Here is a 24,987-nt window from a genome sequence, read left to right as displayed (position 1 = left end):
GCCGACAGATGCACAGCGCGGCAGGCGGGAATAACACCAAGGCTACAGTGTATTTCGTTTTTTTTTTTCCCTTTCTCACAAATGTGTTTTATACCACACCACCACTACTGCCACTGCCTTCAAGAAAGGAGCAACTGACCCTATTAAAATCGCCTCAGCTTTGTGCGCTGCTTTCACGCTTATGCTCTACTTCAGCTAATACATGAGGCAATAAAACTACTCGGAAAGATTCTCCTAACAGGCCAAACCATGTCCTCCACCGTGTCTTTTTCCCCACACCATGTCCCTTCACTGTCTGCGCCATTTCAGCACTCTCCTATCATCTCTTGTTCTGAAATCGGCGCCTGATTTTTTGCTGCAAACCGGTTTGCGTCGGTGCAGAAAGGCATGTTGTGTGCATTCAGCAGGTTTCAGCACCGCGGACAGCGCAGCTCTCCACTACAGTAAGATGTGGAGCTGCCTACGTGCTTCTCACTGTCTGCCTCAGAGACTTACAGTCAATGGTCAGCCCTCAATACTCGACCTACAGACTAGAAACAAAGGTGGGCGTTAATTTGGGCTCCCCTGGCATGTTTTAAATAACAGAGAACGCTTTTTCTCCCAGTTTACTTGTTGTAACATTACAGCAGTGCCAGCACAATGCACACTGCTAAGGTCGCCTACACTGTGCACCAGGAGTGGCAGTAGACTTATCCCATGCATATCTTTTGTCGACTCTCAGAGGGTGGAGCAACAGTTAGGCTTGCATGGACACAAATGGGAAGGGAGATCGATGCTTTCAGCAGAAAAGTGTTTCAATGTTTAAGGCTATAGCACAGGCAAAAGGCTATATGCTCATAAGCTGACTGCAGGAACCCTTTAGAACAATGGAACCTGTATTAGTGAAAATCAAAAAATGCAAAGATTTTATTACCCAATCATCTCATATTACATGTCTGTTCAGATGCATGCTTTTCTAAATAAGGACATGCTGTTAAATGGTTTGCATATAAATCTTCACAAATCCCTTAACTACTGACAAACCTCATTCATTGAAAAGGGATATTAACACACAAAAAGCATTGAATCATTAAATTGTTAGTGTTAAACAAATATGCATGCTGTTGTTACACACATGCAATCGTATTCAAAATGATGTACAAATAATGGGAAACCTGAGTTAATGCGATTCTATTGAAAGTAGTCTCAGTTCATAGAAGTACAACTGAGTGGGATCCCTAAGGACATACAAACTGAAATAGAGAAGCCGACCTTAAGAGTTTTAAAGAAAAAAAAAAAAAAAAAAAAAAAAGGAAACACCTCTCTTTCTAATTTTATCCTAAGCTTTATTCTCATTTTAAGATGTAACATAAACTAGAAAGTTTGCCGGATAAAGTTTTGCAATAGGCCGAGGTAACCTTTGACCCAACCACCGCAAATAGGAAGCCACTACAAGCATAACTGAGCACTCATTTGGCATTATAGTAAACCCAATTCATGACTCGGTGCAATGTTAGGAATTTCATAGGGTGTGTGGCAACATGCTCTGACCAAAATGATCGGTCAACTAAACACTATAATTTGACAACTTATACAGTATGTAAATGGCCTGAAAACAAAGCTTATTTAAAATATCAGGGAGCAAATTTTGTAAGTACATTAGTGTATTTATTTAAAAATTAAAAACGTTTTTCTTGGATTGTTATTCCGCTGAATCTTTATCTATAGTATACACAGCTTTCAAATAACATATTTTTGTATTTAGTATTATCATATAACAGAGATCAGTCAAATATTAAACAGAACACTTATATTTGTTCATTCCATAAACAAAATGGAGGTGCTACTTGTCTAGTGAGATTCTCACTCATCCAGGCAACAGATTATCTCAAAGTACGAATATAAATTAGTTAGAAAATAAAAATAAAAAAAGCTTCTGATACTTGGAAAATAATTGAGACAAAAAATCTTAGCTTTGGCAACAACAGAAAAACTGAAAAAAACAATAAGTACTTCAGATTACTGCATATTTGTGATGTTTTCAAGGTTAAATTTGGTGTAAGCATTCTGCAGTCACAGCTGAATGACGTCTGCTGGCACACACCATGCATCATTTCCTGTTAGTGCAAAATGATATAGCACATCAGTCTCTTGAATTGGACTTGCTAACACACTGTACCATTAACATGAGCATATAAAAGGATGTACAGCATGTGTCACTGAACATACACATGATCAGAAACAAAGTATGTAATCCAGATGTAATGTTGGGAAACAGCTTGACTGACAATCCATTAAGATAGTTTGATGTTATGTCCAATTTTCTGACTCAGGCTGCTCAGAATTTGCATGACAAAGGTAAAACATTTTAAGACGAAAAAAAAAAGAAGAAAAAATCAAAATCAATGCTCTAAAAAGGTATTTCCAGGCTTTACAGCTTGACAGTAGATGTTTAAGTCTCCCTGCTCTGGTTTCTGGCTTTAGGGAAGTTATTCATGCCCACAAATATCAATTAGATCATTAGCATTTAGATAGCATATAAGAATTTTTAAAATGAAAGAACATGGACCTATTGGCCCTATTTTTAATCGTGATTTGTGAAACTGTGTCTCAAAAGAATGTCAGGAAGGCTTACTCGCTAGGTAGATTATATTTAAAAGATCAGACACAGGGAAGGGTCAATATATCAGGATAAATCTGGGAAATGTAAGGGCACCAGTACTTCTGTGTGACTAGTTTCCAGGAATAGAATTGGACAGGAAAAATATGGAGGCAGCAAATTAACACCTAATAAAGGGGCTGCTGAGCTAATTTCTCTTGTCATCTCAACAAACTCTTTCACCTCAGGTACAGCTGGGCTCCTTCTTAAAGCCTGACTTACATTAGGTTAAACACCCAGAGACATTATCAGAGGCTAGCAGTCAATAATGTAGGCTTGGGGTTGCACTGGTGTATTAAATATTATGCTGCTCAGGAGATTTCACTGCGTGGCAGCCAAGGCAACAATCATTAGAAAATCTTACCAGACTCCTGTAGCTTTGGTCCAGCACCATTTTCCTGTCAGGCCCTCACAGCATGGTCCTGGCCAGCTACACCTCACCCAGGCAGCAGTAAGAAAACAACCATTTTGATTCCACCAAGGAGACAAAGAAGCACAGCACAGTGTGGGGGAATGGACATATTTGACTTTGTCAGAAGCAGCGTTTAGCTGGTCAAAATAAAAAACATTCATTGGGAGTAGAGCAAATCATTTTACAGCTAGAATGCATCACATGAACATGGCCCTCATGAATCAAATAAAAAGTGATTTAGCAAGCTCAAGAGGCTTAAATACTCTTCATGGTGATGAACCAGCAAACAAACAATAGTTCACTGCTTTCTTCTTCTTCCTCCCCTTCTGTCTCTTCCTCTTCCTTTTTCCTGTTGAACAGACAATTGCATGGTTAGCACACTGTTACTGTCCCCTCTGGATAAAGTGTTCAACCAGCAGCTTTTAGCTTCTACACACAAGTTTAATTTTTTTCTCTACACTGTTGTTGCACCAACAGCAGTGACTGCCTTTAGTTCAGCAGCAGCCTTTGTTTTGCATGATCACTGAACTGAACTTCCTGTTCTAATGTTCACCTGCAGCCTGATGGTGTAGCAACAGCTTCCTGGCCACACCCATGACAGGCTGTCTGAGGGGGTGTGGCCTTAAAGGAATACCTCTTTAGACATTCACCTTATTATATGTTCCCTCTTGATGAAATAAAGAACATTACAAACAAAATTACTTTTATCGCAGCAAGAATTAAGCACCTTAAAAACTTAAGTATATAATTAAGTGCAAATAAAATTAAGTATAAAAAAACAGAGGATTTTGGCTACAAGAGCTCAATATCCTCAATATCTGAGGACTACAGTTATGTAATGCTGCACAGTACTTACTGGTCATGGGCTAAAAGATGGCAAACAGGTTAATCGGGGACTCTTTACTGTAAAGCAATATAACTCTAATGGAGAGAAAGCATCTGAACCTGACTGGGGATCAGATAGCCATCTATATTTCAAGGCCACAAATATGAACAAACGTGTAATATGTACACCCACTTGGAGGGAATGCAGGTCAATGCCGGGGTCATTAACCTAATCCATCTTTGTAACGTAGAGCACCATAGTCTCAAACCATTCGAGCAGTCGAGAATGGGGGTCTTCTTAAACCTGCAGCAGATCAATAATGAGGCACAGCAGGGGGCGCTTTCTTCTGTCTGACAGACTCATAAATCATAAAATATCACGTCAAATATCAAATGTCAAATTTCAGTACCTTTATCTTTCAGCTAGAGTTACTTTAGATAAAAATGTATCTTTTAAAGTAAGATAAACTGTTATATATTGACCATTATGATATAAGGTATCCAACAGTATATAGTTCTTAACATTAGCTCCAGTTCAGCAGGATCTGATATTAAAATGCTGTTTCAAATGCCAGATTTAAATGTTTAATGCAGGACTTTTTCTTGTAACAGAGTATTTTTAAACTGTGGTATTGCTACTTTTACTTAAACTAAAAGATCAAAAATGTTTCTCCACCACAGCACACTTCAAAGGAAAATGCTCATAATTAATCCAAACGGTGGCCGACAACAAACAGTGAATGAAAATTAATGACTAGAAGCTCGACTCATGTGTTTCTGTAAGCTATGGTGATGAAAAATGTATTTTATTAATGAAAGTTGATGCTTTCTTGTACAAGTGACCACATGCAATAAAGGCAAAAACAAAAACAAAAAAATCCCCTCTCCATTCGGATCCTCTCATCTCATCTCTGCTTATTGATAAACTGTATGACTGTTATACAGGGTCCCACCTCTTGCTATCAAATGTCAAGGGTGAATGCTCTTGACCTCTGCGCCCTCCCTGCACACTTACTAGCGACCTGCGAGGATGACAGGCCTGCATTTTATCACACACAGGCGTTCTGTCTCCCCAATAGCTTCTAGCAAAGAGACTGAGATGTCAATAGCGGTTCCTGTGAGACATAAATGTCCCCTGCGCTGGAGCCACTTGTGTGACAATGGTCTCAGCATTGCATGGAGGTGATTATTAATGCTCCCTGCTGGGACTGGACAAAAATATGTGGAAATGAGCGACCTGAAAGACTGCAAAAGAGGGTAATAAGCAAAACTGCAGTAAAATATCTCTTTGAATGTGTCTTTTCCACTTTTGCTCCAAAGATTGCTGTGATCAGAGGGAAGCACAGGCAGAGTGTGAAACAGGACAGTACAGATTGTTATGAACTGGCATGTCTAGAATTTTGTCATGGGCTCTTTTAGGAACCAAACTAAAGCTTTGCTCCATTATTTCTTAGCATAACAACTGGTTTTTGTAGTACAGCATTCTTTATTCACATTAAGACTGAATAGACAAGTTTAAACTCCTGTTCCACACCTGACCTCAGTGCAGTTCATATCTCACCATATGATACAAGTAATGCTTGAATTTGTGATGTCACTAGGATGTAAAATCTTAGGTCTTGTACCAAACTGAGATTCCAATTACTGTACTGTAAAACACAAATGTTATTTTTGTGTTGCAAATAATTTTGTATCTAACTAGTGAAAGTAATGTATGGGAAGCAGCTTCTGATGTTACATTCCAGTGAAATCACGGGATTACTCTGTGATTTACAGATTTCAGAGAAAATGCTATATGTTCATAAATGTCCACTAAACTGTGACCAGTTATATGAAACATTCCGATTTTTTTCACGGTAACATTAAAAAATAGTCACTTTCACTTGTAATGCATCACAGATAAAGGATTAAACTAGTCCAGGTTTTCTCACAAAATCACAATTAACATATCTGGTCTGATTAAAGGACAGGTTCACAATTTCTTTTAAAAGTCTTTAGTCTTGCTTGCTATCATCTTTGCTGGCTCCCGTTCTCTCTAATACACTTCCAGTGTAAGTGATTGGGGACAAAATCCACAGTCTTGTTCTGTTTATAAATGTATTCCTGAGTTAATCTCTATGAGGCTGAGTTAGACAAATGAACTGTATAACTTCCAAAGATGTATCTTTTTAGTACAAAATTCAGCAGGAATATACTGTCTGTGGAATCACAAATAGGGACCTTAGTAATAAAAAGACTTTATCCATGTTATTTGTCTAACTCAGACTGCTGAGGTACCGTCTTAACTTCGGACAAACTTCTGAATACTTGCCTTGAATAGTGCCTGTTGATTTTGTCCCTCATCATTTAGATTGGATTATAAAAAGATCTCTTAATGGCCAATATGAAAAGGAGGAATGATTACAGCAAGATAAAACTGACTCACTATTGTTTTAAATCAGACTTGAAAGACTGTCACCCTACTGGATCCTTTAAAACGTTCACATTTATTCAGGCAGAAAGGATCCTGGATTTGAAAACTTGGGCAGAAAGAGGGGTCACCAAAATTTCTGATCCCTTCAGTGATGACGTCTCATTATATTTCTCTGAATATCTCCAAAACAACAACAACTGGAAGGGCACTCAGAGAGGGCAGACCTCTGCCAAAGTCTATGTCAAACAACATCATCCAGACTTCAGAGAAAAAAAAAATTGATGAAGAATAAAAATGATCAGAATCTGCCCCAAAATTCTTTTTCCTAACTTTTTGCATAATCCTGCTGACAAATAAACAGACACAGATAAAAACATTGTTGGCAGAAGTAACAACGACAAAAAACGTATCTTTAGGTACATTTAAGTAAGGAAGAATGTACTGATAACACATCAGTCACTCCATAAGTCACCCCTCTTTTCCAGTACATACTGCCCCTTATATAAAAGAAGCATTCAGTACTATGTGCACTTACATTCTACAAAGTAGTAGCTGCACTGGAAAAGGTACTATACCGTTTGTAAAGTAAAAAAATGCATTGATCTTCTTTTCTTTTATGTGGCCTAACTGTACTTCAGCCGTCTTGGATATAAAAATGTTTCATTCAAGATAACTTGATAGTTTTTCTCCAGACTTTATATGTAAGCACTGAAGACATGAAGCATGAAAAAAAAAAGAACAAACAGAAAGAACATCAAATCTCAAACCCGAAGAACAAAATCACTTAATGTCTTTGCTCTTGTTTTGCTAATGTCTTGCTGTCATGTCACCTGCTTCACACAAGAAGAAGAAAAAAAGCCTTTGGGGGGGCTGAGATCACTACCCCTTTTTGTATATTTCCCCATGGTATTTGAGGTTGATGCTTGTGCATGATGTCATTGATTGTAGAGCCTCCAATATGGGTCCTGCTGGGAAGCTGGTGCTCCCACTGTGACTGTTACGGCTATGTAATGCAAGACTGGGTGATGTCACTGCAGGAGCACGGGGACCACAGAGACAAAACTGACAGTGTGACATGGCAGCACATAATACAGCTAGACAAACTGACATGGGCTATACCATATGGGACAAATGTAATTTATTGAAAATTAATCATTTGGTGTATTAAACTGTTTTACACAGGCCTTTGCAAAAATGTATGCCGAAAATAGAAGAGCCTACATCAGGCTTTGTTCAAGACCTCAGAGACCTGGGAAAAGCTAGAAAAAGAATTTTTTAAATATAATACATAGATCAAATATTCAAGGTCAAGGACACTGAAAGGAGCATTATCAATTTTTAAACCCCTTGTCAAACATTTTGACTGACAGCCAAGAACAGCTGAAGGCGTTCTGTGATGGTCAGATGAATAAAAATGAACAAGAATGGGTGCAGCTGCGGAAAGTATTGCAGTTTTTTTTTTTTTGTTTCGCAACAATCATGACAAACCTATGCATGCAGTCAAATGAATTATTCTGATGAAAGAAACAGAAAGTTTTATTGGAATTCATTTTTTTTCCACTACCTTTCAGACAAACCAAATCAACTGCAGTCACTTTGTCTACTGAACAAAAAAAAAGGCACTTTTATTGAAAAGCTGCTCTTGCGATGTGATAGAAAAAAAAAAACCCTTAAAGCAACAAAAACCAAATAAAACCTGAAAACAATTTCTTTCATCTCGATCCTTGGGGAAATACTGCTTGCAGTAGAACAGAACAAGGTTTCGGATCTCTGAGAAAATAGGGCATGAAATCTCAATTAGATGTGTCAAGATCCTGGGAAATTTCAATGCTTTTTTTTTTACACACACTTGTCTCTGGGAGACACTGAGGAGCGCTTGACCACCCGGTGTCTCATTCTCCCCTTGAAATAGCCTGGTCTAAATGGTCTTATTGGAGAGCAGGATGGACAGCGTGGGCCTATCTCTTTGGGGGTGCAGGGAAGGGGAGGAGGGAGCAGGTGCAGGGGAGACAACGATCGATTTGGTTGTCCACAGATAAAATAAGAAATCAAGGGGTTTTATGTGGCACCACTCCCTGGCAAGCCTTCACAGAGTCCAAGAGATTAGAAAGTGAATTTCCCAGAAAACAAACACAGGGCATCATTAAGCAGCGGCTCTAGACTGCTCACACTTTGTCTCTTAAGTGCAATTTGATCTTTGGCTCCCTTTTAAATCCAAATGTCTTAGGTTGTAGAAGGAGTTTCTGAGCGTTTGTCTGATTGAAAGCCAATTGTCTCTCTCTTCAACCTCTGGCGCAAGAAAATACACTGACTTTTGAGAAAATAAGCTCTTTGATTAGCAACAGTTTCGTCTGCAGTATTTATTTCGTTTTCTGTAGTGCCTGCTCATTTTAAGGCCATTACAACAGTAACGCCTTAGCACATTGTGTCTTAATTGATGACACAGGCTTGTGCTGCTTCATGAAGAGCATCATTGTGCACTCAACACTGAAGACACCAGGGTCAAAGTGTGACTACTGGAAAGTTAGTCATGAGCTAATTTCTCTAAGCTCCTTAAATGATTCTTTTTCTACTGAATAGCGCAATCCTTTAAAAGGCTATTTATTTTTCAGCTGCCAACCTGCCTGACAAAAGCACGGGTCAATTTACAGTACAATCTTTTTATTTTGAACCTGTTTACCAGCCTCACACCGCACAGTCAGTCCTCGTATCATTTCGCCCACTAATCAATTACAGTAAGAAAAATCAGTCCAGGAAAATGAGGGACACAAGAGCGCCCATAGGGTGTTTTACTGTGATTTTATTTGAGCCTAAAAGCATGAAAACCCTATTGTACTGCAGGCACATGTGTAATTAATTGTGGTTATTGTCAGCCAAAATCTATTTCCACCTTCGCCTGCTATTGTTGTGGTGCTTTGACTGTTGGACTGTGAAGGCCTAATGCTGCAGCTCCGAAATGTCAGCTTTTATAAAAAAAAACAAAAAAACATGAAAATAGCATTTTGGGGCTTCGAATACAAACGCCACAAATTTATTTATCTAAATAGTTCTGAAGGGAAAGTAACTAAATAAATAATACTTTTACTTTACCTGAGTATTTTCATGCCACTTTAGAATTCCACTCCACTATATTTCCAAGGGAAATATTGTACTTTTTAAAAGATATGATGAGCTCATAAAATTTGATGCGATATAAGAAATTTGAGCTGGAGTGACAATTTGAAGAGGACACCTTGGGCTCAGGGAAACTGTGATGGACATTTCTCACTATTTTCTGACAGTTTACAATTCATACAATGTTTTGATGTATCAAGAAAATAACCTGCAGATTAATCAATACTGACATTAATCATTAGCTGCAGCCCTTTATTAGCTCCAACTCAACCTTCTGCAACAGTACATCACTGCTTACACATTAATGTGTCAGTAAGAATAATAATCTACTAATATAACAGCCTACATGACAGTCACAGGGAATGCTTTTATTTTTGATACTTTAAATACATATTGCTACTTCCATACCTTTACTTAAGCAACCTTTTCAATTGAGGACTTGTAATTGTAATTGAGTATTAGTAGTGTGGTATTGCTACTTTTTCTTAATGTAAGGGACCAAGTCCTGAGACTGACTCCGCCTCCACCAGAGACACGACCACATCACAGCAGCAGAAATTCATCATGTGAACATATGTTCCTCTCTATAGGAATTAACACAAAGTAATCTCCACACAATGAAGATGTTTATGTTTAGGTAAAGGATCTTCCATTAGAGCTTGAACCAGGCGGCCCTGGGCTGAATATAGCTACTGAATCATTACTTTTACAATGTTCAAGCCAATAATCAAGATGAGAAAATGTCTGGGTATCATTTGACATGAAGGATGAAAACTGACCCCACTGCAGTGGAAACTAACTAGAATCATGCACAACTCACAACATGTTTATCCGAGATGAAGAATTATGTGGTCGTATCTGTGAAATCCATAAGGCCTCTTTTATATCTCAAGGTGTCTCTCACCTTGTAGTTCAAAAGTGCCAGATAACTGCAATTTATTATGCATTAGTCAAATCTAGAGTCAGCCAGGGCTTTGCTGGACTAAACATGAAGAGCCAACATTTTTCTCAAATTAAAGAAAGGATTTCATTAGGAGGCGACGAGCGAGGGATAAATGTTATACATTCAGGTCAAACAAACAAGTGATGGGATGATTAATTATTCAGCCATGGCAGTTTGCTGAGATAATGGCTTCTCCGCCCTAATGAATTTAACTAAAGAGAAACACGTTGGATCCTATTTTGGTTCACCGTCTGAGGTATGATTCAGCTCTGCAGTGTCACATTAGTGCATCACTACAGTTAATTGCTTCCACCCAAAGAAATATTTGTCCAAATTAGACAGCCCAGCTTTACTGGGAAGATGAATTGTGCATATATCTCATTCATTATTGCAAAAGGATTTATTGGGATGTGATTGGAAATGCATCCATAGAGGACAAGGAGGACTTGCACATTCATTTAGAACTACTGGGCACTTTGTAAGATATGCTAACTGAACACAAAGCAAACTTTAGAGGTTTCATGACTGCATGTGAAGTCAATGTAAACAGACACAAATTTGCCCTGGGAAACATGAATTAAGGCGAAGACACATCTGCGCCAGTTAAAAAAAATTGGCTTTTATCCTGAGGCTGTATGTCTTCATGTCATACAGGCGGTAAAGAGGCAGTAGAAAAAAGTAACAGTAAAAACTGGAATTCGTGGTGAGTAAGCAAGCTAGCTAGCTAACGTGTGTACAGTTAATGCACTGACTATCTGGGGCAAAACACACAAACAGCAAAGGTAAGGTGGGCAAGTAAGTGCAGCATTTTAAAACAGAAAGTTGTTCCAAAAGAGCAAATGTACACTGCGGGTCAAAGGTTTTAGGACACTCGCATTGTTCCATCTGTTATTTAAATTTATATAATTCAATGTCTCAACTAAATTGAATCAAAGTGTTTGACTCATCCAGCAGCTGAACACACTCGTGGCGTTCTTCCTACAATGGAAATCAAATATTGTTCAGAAAGTTCCAACAAACGTCTTGCAATTGTATTTTCCTTTCCTTTTCACCTTCTGTCCAAACCGGCTCTGTGGGGTTTAAGTTTGGAGACCGTGCTGCTCTTTCATCATGTGAAGCCACTGTCACGTTCTTTTCCTCTAACGTTTTGGGTCATTATCTTGATGTGGGATGAATCCCTGACCAACCGGTCTCTCTGCCCTTCTTACTTGCCTTTTTCTCCCCAGTTTGATAGCAATATACAGCACTACTTGTTGCATTAATGTATACTCCTAATGCATCAGAGGGTGTAGTAAGTTTTCCAACACTACCTTTGTACAGACAGAGGGCTTGTTGGGGCAGCTGTAGAAACTGTTTACATTAACTTTAAACTCTTCATTTACTACCATTGCTGCAGGAAAGATGTATGCTAACCAGTTTCTTAATCCCTGAAAAAGGACTAAGGATTATCCAATTTTTGATGACCTAAACTTTTTTTTTCCCCGCCATGGGCAGTTTACGTTCATACCATTATAGGTTATTCACTGGACCTGCACTGCTGAAATTTCAATAAAAACTGTAGAAATGGGGGTGTTCTAAACCTTTTGACCAGCGGTGTATGTCTTATGAGCAGATTCAACCCAGTAACTAACAAATAATAATAACAAGAGCCAACATGAGTGAGCTAACGTGCTCAGAATGACTATGCTAACATTCCTAACAGGTATAATGTTAACCAGCCACAACAAAGAAGCTGGTATTGTTTTTCACCTTATATGTGTGTGTGTGTGTATGTGTGTGTGTGTGTGTGTGTATGTGATCAGTAGGAACTATAGTTTTGAGTACTTTGGCATGGTTTTATGTCTGTCTGTGTGTGGAGTCAGTTTTTTCACTATAGCGTTGGAACTGTGTCACATACCGTTGCTAGTTAACTCCAGACACAAAATACAGTCAAGGCTGATTGGAAAGTGATTTGTTTGCTGGTATTTTGGTCACAAATCAAACTTTTGAACACATTAAATTTTTGACCTGATGATGGTTCATCATCATGCTGCAGGGAACAAACAGATTTCATGTAATCCATCCTACTGTACATTTATTGAGATATTTCAGTCAAGACCACAATGGTGGACCAAAGACATGACAGCTGTTCAAAAGTGAAATCAAAACATCTAGATAGCCCCCTGGTGGCTGGCTGCAGTATAGATCATAAACCCCACCCATTCCGTGTTAGCAGACAGGACATGGGCCAAACTAACAAATCAAAGTACATGTCAAATTTTTTCCCAAAGATGATTTCTGTCATTTCAGGTGTTCGTTTTTTCAAATAAGTTTGCTTTTGAATAGTTATTTGATGCTATAAAACAGGAATGTGACGCCATGATTGACAGCATTGAATGACTTGCGACTGGGTCGAGCAGGTGTATGGGCGGGACCTCGATAATGCAGCGCCAGTTTCTTATTCAGGATATTTTGGTTTCATTTTTGTACAGTGGGAGGAAGTGGAGAGGCGTCATCCATCTTTATTTCAGCCATTGTGGTAGAGCGACACTGCCATCTACTAGCGTGCATAAATGCCAATGAAACACTAACTGAAAACTTATCAAAAAGTTTCAGTTTGATATTGTCCATGTTTGTGAGGAGCTTCGTGAGTCAGAGAACTTTAGGTGTCAGTCAGGAAGTGATAGAAGATGACAAAAATCTATTTCGATTTCTGTCTCAAAATGGAACATCCATGTGAGAGGATTATCTCACTCACCTTTTCCAGGGCTGCAGTAACTGATCATATGGGTCCGCCTGTGATTATAGGGAGCTCAATTAATGTAGACCCAGGGGACAGTTCAATCAAGGAGACATACATTCCCCCAACATAGATTACGTGACCTGCAACCAGTGGTCCATCTTAGCTCCATTGATTGAGTTCAACAGGTTTGGGATGTTGGGCCTTGCTGGCGTCCACTTGACAGGTAACTCAGAACCCAGGGAGAAAGAGGAAGACTTTTTTGTTGTTGTCTCTGAAGAATTATATTCAAGCACTGACATATGAGAATGGAGAGAATCATAGAAGGAGGAGGGAAAAGAAAGAAGATAATTCTGAGAGTATTAACCACCCAGTGACTGTCACTCACGTTGAGCCCAGTGCCATGGTCTCCAAATACAAGCTTTTGCTCTGATTTTACACTTGGTGCAGCTGGATATGTGCAATTTTCCATTGACACAGTCGTATATGCTCTCATATCTTTTCTCCCATTCTTGTACAATGTTAAATATACCTGCACTTGCAGTGAAAAAACGGATGAATATTCTACAGAGACTGGCATCGCAAATCCGTTTGATACAACTCCTTTTTGCAGATCACACATAGGTCTCGTGAATTACTCCCTTTTCCATTTCAAAGCGCTACAATCTGGGATTTTTTACAGCAAAGATATTTCATTTAAAATGGAACCATAATTGAATCTGAGATCACGCGCTCCCAGATATGGCGCCTGTTCCCCTGACACAGGCATATCAGAAGCATCCTACGTTTCAAAGTGGCTTTCATGCGATTTCATGAGAATATGGCTAATACGGTGTGCTTAAGCAGATCACAATGGGCATAATCCCGTGTTTGGAAGACTACCTCCCAGTGGCGCGCAAATAATAAGGAACCCCCTGTTGAAACAGACGAAATGCTTCAGTCGCTCTGATTTGTTGTGACTGAGACTGAAATTGAACAGTAAAAATGTGACAACCACAAAAAGACAATTGTCTTCCTTTTTGCCTGTGCTACTGTATGCTGTGCATGGTTCGTGGGCAGCAGGAGACAACATAAGCTGAAGCTAGAAAGGGGACAGACGTGATTCCTGAAATAGAAACTAGACAGAATCGTCATTTTAAAAATTAGGAGGAGTCCCTTGATATCAAAACAGTTGCTCAGGCTGCATTTAGTCTTTTTGTGCCTTGCTAATGGCTATACGTTTTCTTATGTAATATAGTATTTGATCCTTTGTTGCCATTGGTAACCTCTTTGGTGCAACTACTTGCTGCCCAATTAAGTGAATCCTAATTCACAAAGCTCATATTTTAAGCTTTGACTCACAAAATGTAATTTAGCTGGCTGGCTCATAGTTTGTGTTTTATACAGCCTCTGCCCTCCTGGGAAGAGAAGACAGGCATATTTGAGCAAATCAAAATCAATAGCTATCTAAAGGGGGTGAATCTCACGACATTAATCTTCTGGATCCACCAGTGATTCGCAGTGTTATTAATCAATGCTTTAAACCGGAGAAATTTGGCAATTAATCTTTAATTCTCTAATGGAACATACACACAGAGGCAAAAAGCAGCTAACAGTGAGGCTAAGTTACGCCGGCTCAGAGCTTATTCAATACAAGTCTAATGAGGTCTATTATGAGTCAGATGTGGTCTTTTTGAAGCAGCCGAGTGTGCAGGAAGAGGGCCCGTGAAGTGGAGGGTACAAGTCATTATGCTCAACATTTTCCAAAATGTACGACTGTGAAGGAAGATGACTTCAATAAGAATGGCTCAGCTGGTCCCCATGGAGATTATCTGTCCCTAAAAAAAAGCATCCAAGCTTAAAGATCATCACATGTCCCACGGCATTTGATGAACTTCAGATGAACTTCGTTACATTGTTTAAAGTTTTTGGTGTTTAGAGTGATTTGGTGATTCTTTTGCTTGTTTAGGTTAATGGATAATCTATTGCTTTGGCCAAAGGAGGCACACAGGGGTCTCTCCACACAAGATTTGACGTGCAGTTCACTCTGCATTTGTGCAAGCTTTATCAAACAGGTGAATCCACCGTGGCACCTACTCAGCGAGAGCCTGAACAAAAAACACTACAGAAGAGAAATCAGTCAAGCCTGTCGCATTGACCTACTTGACAGCGGTGTGTGAGCTGAACAGTGAGAGCTTGAGAAGTCACTGTCTGTCTTTTTCTTTCTCACCATCTCTCCTTTCCTCTTTTTCTCTGTTTCTCTATTTTGCATTTTGCTGCATTGTGTAACTCACAGTATGTGCTAAAGCAATGGAGAAGTGCAAAACAAATAAATCTATTACCATAAAGGACAAAGTGGCATTTCACTATGAATAAAAATCAATTTCATGAGTCTAATTAAATATCACAGCTCTTATTTTGTTTATTTAGAAATCAAATTAGAAGCATTTAGGTTGAATGAAAACAACTCTTTGAGACAATATCTCACTGAGAAGAAGGAAAATAAGGAAATGTTGCCGAGGGCACCCCTGAAAGCAAGTTGGTAAAACACGATGCTGTACAGTTATGCCACCACTTAAACCTCTGCCATCTTATCTAAAATTCTTACAGTGAACACGATAACATTTGCTGTTTAAGATAGTTCGTGAAGTGGCACAGTTCAAATAATAAAGATAATCTGACTTGACCTGAAGCAGGTCTACATTAATACTGGAAATATCCAGACTGAAATAGTGCACCTCACTGGTGGCTGCTCAAAAACTCCGGCTGTCACTCATTTTATGGCTGCCATGGTAACTGCTGGTAAGGCTAAAAAACCCAGTTAAATAATATTTCAGCTGAACCTGTGCGGGAAAAAAAAAGAAAGTTAAGAGTTAGGCTTTCTCTCTCTTTTCCTTGGCTTATACCTGAGTGACTTGACGTTAAAAGCACAATGGCACGTGTGCCACAGTTTGCAGAGTGATTTCTCAATCTCCATGATGTGAGAGTGAATAAGTGTCGAGGCAGCGGAGGTGGGAGTTGAATTCTACAGTTTGTTTGCGTTTCATGCTACTTTAGGAATTTTCACTGCGGCGCTGACATTTCTGAATTTCACACAAGCCAGATCCAACTGACACATTCTGCACAACGCCAAAGTTTGCTGCTTATTTGCAACTTAGTTTTCTTTTAATCTGTTATCACCAATGTGACTGGACTGCGTTTGTTTATCCTGCCTGGTTGTACAGTATAACAGTTTTTCGGAGAGTGAGATGAGTAGATCAATCCCTGTCTCGTGCTTTTGCATCAGGTTTAGTTTAGCTTAACATTAAGACCAGCAGCAGGAGAAACAACTAGCTTGGGTATGTCCAAAGTAAAAAAAATTAAAAAATAAAAACACCTACCAACACGTCTAAATTTAAAAAAAAAAGAGTACATGTTGGAGCAACTTTTTGCTAAACATCTGTTAAGTTAACATCTGGCAAACCTTTTCTGGCTGGACCAAATAAGCATGTTGTACATCAAGAAATTGCTTCAACTCAAAACCAAGGATGCATTTGTAAATCCCTCTAATACACTTCAACCTGTATGTTACTAATATGCTTATTTGAGTTCTAAAAGTGAGAGGTGTGTGTTTAGCCTAGCGCAGCTTAGAAAACTCTAGCCTGGCCTTGACCAATGTGAAAAATATGCCTAGTAACAACCTTTAAAGTAGATTAATTAACACATGGTATCGCCTCACTCACACACAAAGTGAATGTTAAGTTGTGGAGTTACATGCCGGGGCTACTCAAGGTGAACGAATGCTGGGCGCAGTGAGCAGCATACCTAAGCCTTGTGGTCACACTGAGGTTTCCACTCTGCTGCTCTGCAAGATATAGCTCCAGGAGTTACGGTTTGGTTAGCCAGGAGATGACGGTGTGGAGAAATGTGCTCCCAGCAAATTCTGTTGTACAGTAGTAGAAGTGTCGTTCAGGGGGCCGTGGAAATGTCCGAGGAAAAGAAGAAGTAGTGAGGACAGTACAAGTTATACAAAGAAGACAGAGACAGCTGGGCGCATACAGACAACACAAACCTGGGCCTGATGCTTTAAGAACTGAGGGATTTGAGGAAGGACAACAGGAAGAAATCTGGGACAAAATTAACACAAGAACTGGGGAGGAGATGACACATTTGAAACTCCCCTTAAAGTCACAAATGGGCATTTCTAACTTTGGACAGGTTCAGGCCACCTGAGATTGATAGAATTTTCCCAACTTACTCTTGGAAGGAAAGCATATAAATGTATTTCCCAAAATGTTGATCTATTTCTTTCACAAGAATAAAGAAAACACAAAGAAATCCCTGCTAGACTGGATAAAAAAAAAAAAAAAAAGAACACGAAGAATACTCTGGCCTTCCACACACCATGTAGAGAGGAAGCCAATCCTCACATTGTTCACTACAAACTCTACATTTCACTCGTTTTATTCTCTGTCATGGCAGCTACTCCCGACACGGGGGAACAGTTTAGAATCAAACTGCCAAGAGTCGACAGCTCTGGTGTTTAGGGAGAGAGAGCGAGTGAGACAGAGAGAGTGTGAGAGGAAAAGAGAGAGCGCGAGCTATGGAGGAGGAAATGTGGAGGCACAACAGGTAGCTCTGTCAAACTCCAGGGGTCTGCCTTGCTGATCCCTGCCTCTCATTAGAACAGAAGGATGACACACAGGCAGTGTAGGAAGAGGGGAGGATTCTGGGAATGAGGCAGAGGGGGAGGAAAGAAACAAGTGGGGAAGAGGAAGGGCAAAGCGGGCTCCTAAAAGCCCTTCTACTGACAGGTTTGGTGTAGCTGAGATATGTTTCAGGGAATGGTGCTGGTAAAACAAAGCTTCATGAGAGGAGGGTTGGGTGGGTGAAAGACAAATAATTGGAAGCTGTGGCATGACAGGCTGCAGGGTGAATCCCCTCGACCCACTGGTTCAATAGCTGGGACTTTTTTTCTGGAGGTAACTGGAACTGCAGTGCGAGTGCAGGGAGGTGCCGCCTCCCATGGTTTAAAAACAAAAGTCTCTGTGGGTGTGGAGGGAACGAATACACACCACCAACATATACACAATCCTGGCGACAGTGGGAATTTGTTAAGTCTCACCTTAAAAAAAAAACTCCACATTTTTACAGTTTTCCCCAGAAAGGCGGGGGTCCTGCTTAGAGGCAACACAGTCGCAATCTGTATGCGAGCTGAAAGACCCAAAACCAAAACCAGCGGCCGGCACGAACGCACTGTCATCAAATGCAGAGATGGTGTGAGAGGCTGTCAAACACCAGGTACCGTACCAGAGTCCTGCTGTCTGTAACGACAGAATTTTATGCTCCAGCGAACATGCAAGGACCACCATGTCACAGTGTACACACAGAGAAACCGTGAAGTGCAAAAAAAAAAAAAAAAAAAAAAAAAGTTGAAGATAACTTGACACATACCGAGAGAAACAAAATGGCCTCCTGTCAAGTCGGGTCAGCGGGAAGAGGCAGGCCACGAGCCGCTCTGTTACGCCTCAAACAACTCAAACGAGAAGAAAACTCTGAGTACATGTGGAACAGTTTGTACCATTAGCAGATTACGACAGACTCACAAACTAATTTCAGCAGTGTGGACAACACGGCTATGGGTTTTGTTTTTTTTGTTTTTTTCACACAGTTCCCTAACACAATAAAACCTGAAGATAACACATGTACAGAAAGACTTCAGGCTCTGCTTGTTTGCCAGCTCTGAAACTCAGCACCTAGGGGAAAAACGAAAAACAGCTATAAATTATTGAATGTCTGACCAACTGAGCCCCCCTCCCTTAAAAAACTAAAGGGAAAAAAAAAACCCAAAATGCTGTGTCTAGACACAACATTGTATTACTATCGCTTGACTTGTTGATGCACAAGCACTCAAGTATTTACATGATTAGTTCAGCTTGACAAACACTTCCCATTAAATTAGCTGGTTTATATTTTTTCATTTTTTGCATTTGTATGTATTTTAATGTAAAAGTAGTAAAAAAAAAAAAAAAAAAAAGAAAATACTCACTGATAGTAGTTTGTACTCTTGATTTGGTGCTTTTGCTTAAAGTTTCAAACTACCTTCAGTCATATAAAACATCGCTATATAAACACTAACTCTAATGTGAATTTAACCCTGTTAACACCCACCCATTTTAATTTAACATCCTTAGAGCTTTGCAATTAATTTATACATGATGTGTTTTTTTAATTAAGTTAATTACACTGTTGAACTGCCAGACTGCTTTAATGATAGGCTTACATCATATTTTTTAAAGGTCCCTTGAGTCATATTTTAAGGTGCATAAAAATAATCTACTTTGAATAATAATTTGTCTGATATCGTTTAAAAAAACGAAAACAAAAACTACTGTACCATTCTATTGATTGACTTCCGAACGCGTTGTGATGCCACACACTCGTGCTCGAGTGTACGCGTCTTAAACTCAGATTTAAGGTGAGCACAGAAAAAGTTTCCTCCTTCAGCAGAGAAATGTGAAGACATCTCTCTGCACAGTGAAGGTCAAACATCAAAGTGAAGCAACAATAAGCAAAACATAAAGTGGAGGTTGGACTAGAGTTTGTAGTTGGATTATTTATACAACATGGTGTTTGAAAGTGACTGGAATTACTGCGTAGACGGATCTATAAATACGTATGTTACATGTTCACATTTAGTGCAAGCATTGGTAAAAGATTAAAGCATTTTGCTGTATGTTTTATTAAATGACAAATCCATCTTTGCATAGGAACAACGCTGGTCCTCGACATCTCATGATAGAGTCAACTTTGTTTCATACACATCGCTTCCTCGTGGCTTTTTCAGCGGCGTTCAGCAAGATGATAGTTTTAAAAGCTCCTGTGAAGCTGAGGGCATTGACTGAGGCGAGGTGGGAATACTTAGCTCCTGAGAGACGTCTCCATATCACAGCTCTTCCTGCTGGAGAGGAAGAGAGACACTGCTGAGGGGAAAAGGGAAAAAAAATGGGAGGTGAGGTGTGGTGGTGGTGGTGGTGGTGTTGGGGAGGGGGGCATAATGACAAGCCATAAAATTTTTAATGCCCCCACACCCCACCCTTTTTAGTGAAGACGCTCAATTATTGATACATTTATGGTCTTTCCAAGAAGCAGCTGAGAGTTAGGCCAGTGGGACAGTGAAGGGTTACCGGCTAAAAACAACAAAACCCCCAGCAGTGTCTCTCTTTCTCTATCTTGACACTTGTCAAGTATCCAAATGAGCGAGGGAGCAGCAACACACACATGCTGGTGGAAGCAATAACATTTGAATGTCAGAAAATAATTCTTGCAGTAATATTTTCTAATATTAGAGCCACTGCAAAGGCCATGAATGGCCATGGGGGAAAAGGAAATGACTTACTACTTTTGCCCATGACAGTTCATAATTCCATTTCCAATATCTTTTCCTTTAAAAGTTTAAGGTCGCTCTTGATGTACTTGGCATATCTCATATACGTCTTTTGAGACCTACTTCTCCTTCTTTTTTTATGTTTTCCTTTGTCATTCAGCAGCATGTCATGTGACAGCTAAAGTGAAATCTCCTTTATTATTTCCCTGCCATTTTGTGCCCCTGCATAATCGCCCTGAATGCGTTGTAATTATACCTCCCCTGAAAAGGGTATCGGACGCATGGCTTTATTGAGAATGATGAACTGACGAAGGCTGACTTAAACAGCAGGCCTCGGCCCCCGCCTCGTCGTGAGGCGGAGAAACGGATTTCACATTTTCTACGGCTGGTGTCTCACATTCTCAGGCAGCAGGTTTCAGTGAACGTCGATACAAGTCCTTGTCATACCAAGTAAAACAACTTCCACTCATACCTTGAGCAAACAAAAAAACTCCCAAAGGAGCCGTGCTGTTGATCTACTAAGCAGAAATTCCATCTCTGACTGAAATATCATCAGCTGGATGCATCACTGTGTGACCTATAGAATATTTAGCAATCATTTTGCAAAAAGATAAAAAGAAACGTCCAGTTTAGAACATAGAGTGATGTAATTAGTAGCTATGTGGCCACTGCTGGATTCTAATTGGAATCAGATTGCCACTTTTCTGGCTGCCTCCTGTCAGTGGATGTGCCTTTTGTAATGTATGGCATCCCACCCACTCACTTCGAGATCACACCGCAAGCTTAATGTTTAGCTTGTTTTCCACACTGCTTGGCCGCGCTGGCCGGCCAATTTACAGCTATGAGTAAAAAAAAAAACTAAACAAAACCTGTTTCTATTCTTTGTGCTCGCATCTGAATAATTGCTTGTAACAGGCTGTAACTGTAATTAAAATATCCATTTTTTAATGTGACATGTAAGAGCTGCTTTTATTTTATTCTCGCTGTTACAAAAGTCATTGATTTAAACAAATTCGCAGCATGCAGAATAAAACAGTGGGGAAGTGAAAAACCAGAAATCAGCTGGCTGAGGAGAGACTACATGAATGGGAGGCTCAGACACACATGCCCTGAAGACGAGTGATCTTTCACTGGATGCTGACACTTGCCAATTACAAACCACCCACATCCCACTTGTTTTTAAGAGTAATTAGTCAGGCCCAGTGTGTATTCCAGGAAGGTCTTGGGTGATGAGAGAAATCTGCCACAGGTCAGCCGGCTCAGTGGAGGGTTTAGTGCTTAGAGAGCCCCTCTCCATTCAACTCTGTGCTTGAAATGTGTGGGCTGCATTGAAGTGCAGTAATAGAGTGAAGGTTCGGCACGCTTAACGCCCCCGGGGTCAGCCACGATCATCATCAGACAAGAACCATAAAGGAAAAAACACACACACTCTCACACACACACACACACATACACACACATACACACACGATCACTGGAAGGTCTTTCCTTTCCTCTCACATGCTGCTACTACATCGTAGATATGACAGATTCAATGCGCGGCAGGGGGAGATGGGGAAAAGATCTACATGTGGTGAGCAGTCAAACTAGATTCGGGAGATAACTTTTAATTCCGCTTGTGTTATAGACATGAAATATTTCTGACACATTTTAATAGGTGGGAACATTCAGCTCTCAACCATATGGCTCCCTGCTGATGAGAGAAAAAAGTATAGGTGTGAGTCGGAGAAGCCGTTTCAATGGTGAAAATGAGCGATTGTGACTTGAAATAGTCTGAAGCCTAACACTGAAGGGGTACTTTAATGATGTGTGTAAACTTGTGGTTGGATAGCAAGTCCAGAAAACAGCACCTGAACACGGATTATATAACCATTATTCTATTCTAATATTAAGAGATAACGTTTTGAATCAAGATCTTAATCTTATGACTTGATAAAGATCAAACTTGGATGAAACTGCTGCTTGTCCCATTAAATCTCCATTTATCAATCTAATAGACTGTAAAACATCCCATTTTAAGAATTATGGCGCTTTAAAATCTGTGGAAGTCCAAGACTGGTAATATTAAAATGACAGCATTCAGTCCAATTAACTTATTATATGCCAATTTGTGTGTATATGACATATGACAAAAGTGAAATTCCAACATTTCACCAACGTAATGAACCTTCCATTGTTGTAATGAAATTAAACGTAATGTCATGTAATTTTCCAATTGCTAAAAAATGTACTCATGTAGAGAGAGAAAATGGGAACTGTGCTATTGCATGTGAATTATGTCATAATTTTTTATATCAAATACAAAAGAAATACATTTAGCAATGGAGCAATTTAAAGCAATGGAAAGACCAGTTTGACTGAATGTATGCAAAAAGTATGATACAATGTTCAAAACCAGTTGCAGCACATTTCAAAGACCTGAATTGCCCAGTCTTTTCCTTGAGGTATGTCGGAGTCGAGGAAGATATATTTGTCAAAGAGAGGGGGATCTTTAGAGAGCAGCTTTTTGGATTTCTAAATTGGGGACTTGAAGTCTGAGAGGGTCATAGGTGAGAACTGGAGTTGAAACCAATTTTGTACAGATGTCTGGAATTACCATTATTTCCAAAAATAATATATTTTTATTTTAACTTTTTGAGTAAAGCACTGTGCATGGGAGAGGGGTTGTGTGACGTGGATGTGTCTAATTTTGATAGACCTCAACTTTCATACGCACTTTCAGTAAAGAAATCTTGTCCACCTTCACAACAATTTGCACTTCCTGTGTCTCTCTTCTTAGGACGAGACGGTCCATTAATCAAAAAAGTAGAGAAAAAGCAGCCATGGCCTCAGCCCAGAAAGTTTGACAGTTCATACAGAGAATAGTAACAATAGTTGTGCGACTTGCCTGTGACCTCCTGTCATGGCATGATAAATACCTGGCACTGGTTGTGGTCGACTGGAACTTATCTGGGGGATTGTGGGACACTGATGGGAGCTTTGTTTCAGCTTTCCATGAGGCGTTAACTTCCCCTATTTGTCCCTGCTGACCCCCAATTTAACATATTTACTGCTTTTAAACACAACAGATGGTGGGGTTGCTCTTGTACAAAGCAGGTCATGAAAATAAAATCCCAAGGAGCTATACAGAATGATTTCAAGTCCTGCGGGTGTTATTTAGTTTTCTGCAGAGGTGGGCAAGAGAAATGCTCAATCTCCATTAGTTGGCTTCTTGTTAGAGCTCTTCGCTCTAGTCGACTTTTCAAGGTTTCATTAAAAAAAAAAAAAATCAGAGAGGCCTGTGTGTGGGAGAAGGAGAGAGACACATTAGCAATGTTGTGAGCAATTCCTAGTCACGCATCAAAGTGCGCCATGTCCAGTAATTGTTGTTTAATTGGCGGTGAAATGTTGTTTTCTGGTTTGACAATTTACAAAGGACGTTAGGAGGGAAACTATTCCACTATATCCACCTCTAATGCTTAGAAAAAACAAAGCGAGCTAATTGCTGTTTTCTGACAACATATTGCTTTATAATAAAAATCATCCCCGATTGGTGCGTAACATAGGATTAATTCATGAGAAAATACAGCATTGCTATTTACCATCTTTTGAGGGTGTATGTGACCTTTTGTCAGTGCATCTAACACGACCGAGTTGAAAGAAAGGACAAGGATGCTATGTGATCTTAAAAGCATATTTCAGCTGTTAGAGACAAAACGTAACTTATCTGTTGTCGGAAGCAAAGTGCTGTAAACAGTGCTAATTGTGTTTTCTGCTTCTCCTTGACAGAACAAAAGGCTGCTTCTCAGATGTCCACTGCAGGCTGTGAAAGAGTCGCCCTCGCATCAGTCTCTGTGCTCAAGGCCACTGACACAAACTGAGCAGGCATCAAAATCAAAAACGGTCATCACTCTGCAAGGATCTCTCTTTCTCTATTCTTTCAGCTGCCACACTCCCTTTATCTCTCCCTTCATCCCTCTCTCTCTTTCTCTCTCTTTCTCTCTCTCTTTTTCTCCCCTGCTTTATCAAGGCAGTGAGACCCCCTGGGAGGCTCTGATCTCCAGTGCACATCCTGAAGAATTAATGACTTCTAATGTACCAGTTAATGCAGAAAAGGCGGAACATCCATCATAACTGACAATTTAATGGCGCTTTCATAGATGGGCCACTCACATCTCTCCCATTCTCCTTCACCAGTTTTTTTTTTTTTCCCTCTTCCCCTTTCTCGCTAACAGACAGACGCACACACCCATAGAAATATAGCAAATATACAACACATACATACAACAGCAACATTATCCCCCTCACTGACTTTATGTTTCTACAAGGTTAGGGATCATTTCAGAGGAGGGATACATCAGGTAACCCTTTCGAATAAGATATACGCAAAATCTTAAGTAGCTACCACTGCATGAATAAAAATAACTCGGGAAGTAACTGGTGATTAAAGGATAGTAAGTAATTATGTAATTTGTGAGGAATCACATAGTAGATCATAAGTTTGTTGATAACAAACTGCCTGATATGTTAATGAACAAATGTCTCTTGATTAGTTCCTACATATGTGGATCTGCATACTGAACATTTTCTCAATGAGTC

At 39.7% G+C, this 24,987-nt stretch overlaps 1 protein-coding gene across 1 annotated transcript in view; it reads right to left on the bottom strand.

Annotated features, from left to right (window-relative positions):
* The window catches only part of elavl2 (ELAV like RNA binding protein 2), a 69,841-nt gene that overhangs the window by 31,717 nt on the left and 13,137 nt on the right, over positions 1-24,987 (bottom strand). Inside the window, exon 2 of the mRNA XM_023421113.2 lies at positions 3,003-3,399. The gene's annotated coding sequence lies outside the window, so the exon portion shown is untranslated. The remainder of the gene's footprint in view (positions 1-3,002; positions 3,400-24,987) is intronic.

This window comes from Seriola lalandi, unplaced genomic scaffold (genome assembly GCF_002814215.2).
Source record: "Seriola lalandi dorsalis isolate HSWRI2012SDOR001 ecotype SW California unplaced genomic scaffold, Sedor1 jcf7180002054663, whole genome shotgun sequence".
Lineage (NCBI taxonomy): Eukaryota > Metazoa > Chordata > Actinopteri > Carangiformes > Carangidae > Seriola > Seriola lalandi.
This window is presented reverse-complemented; position numbering and strand designations above follow the sequence as displayed.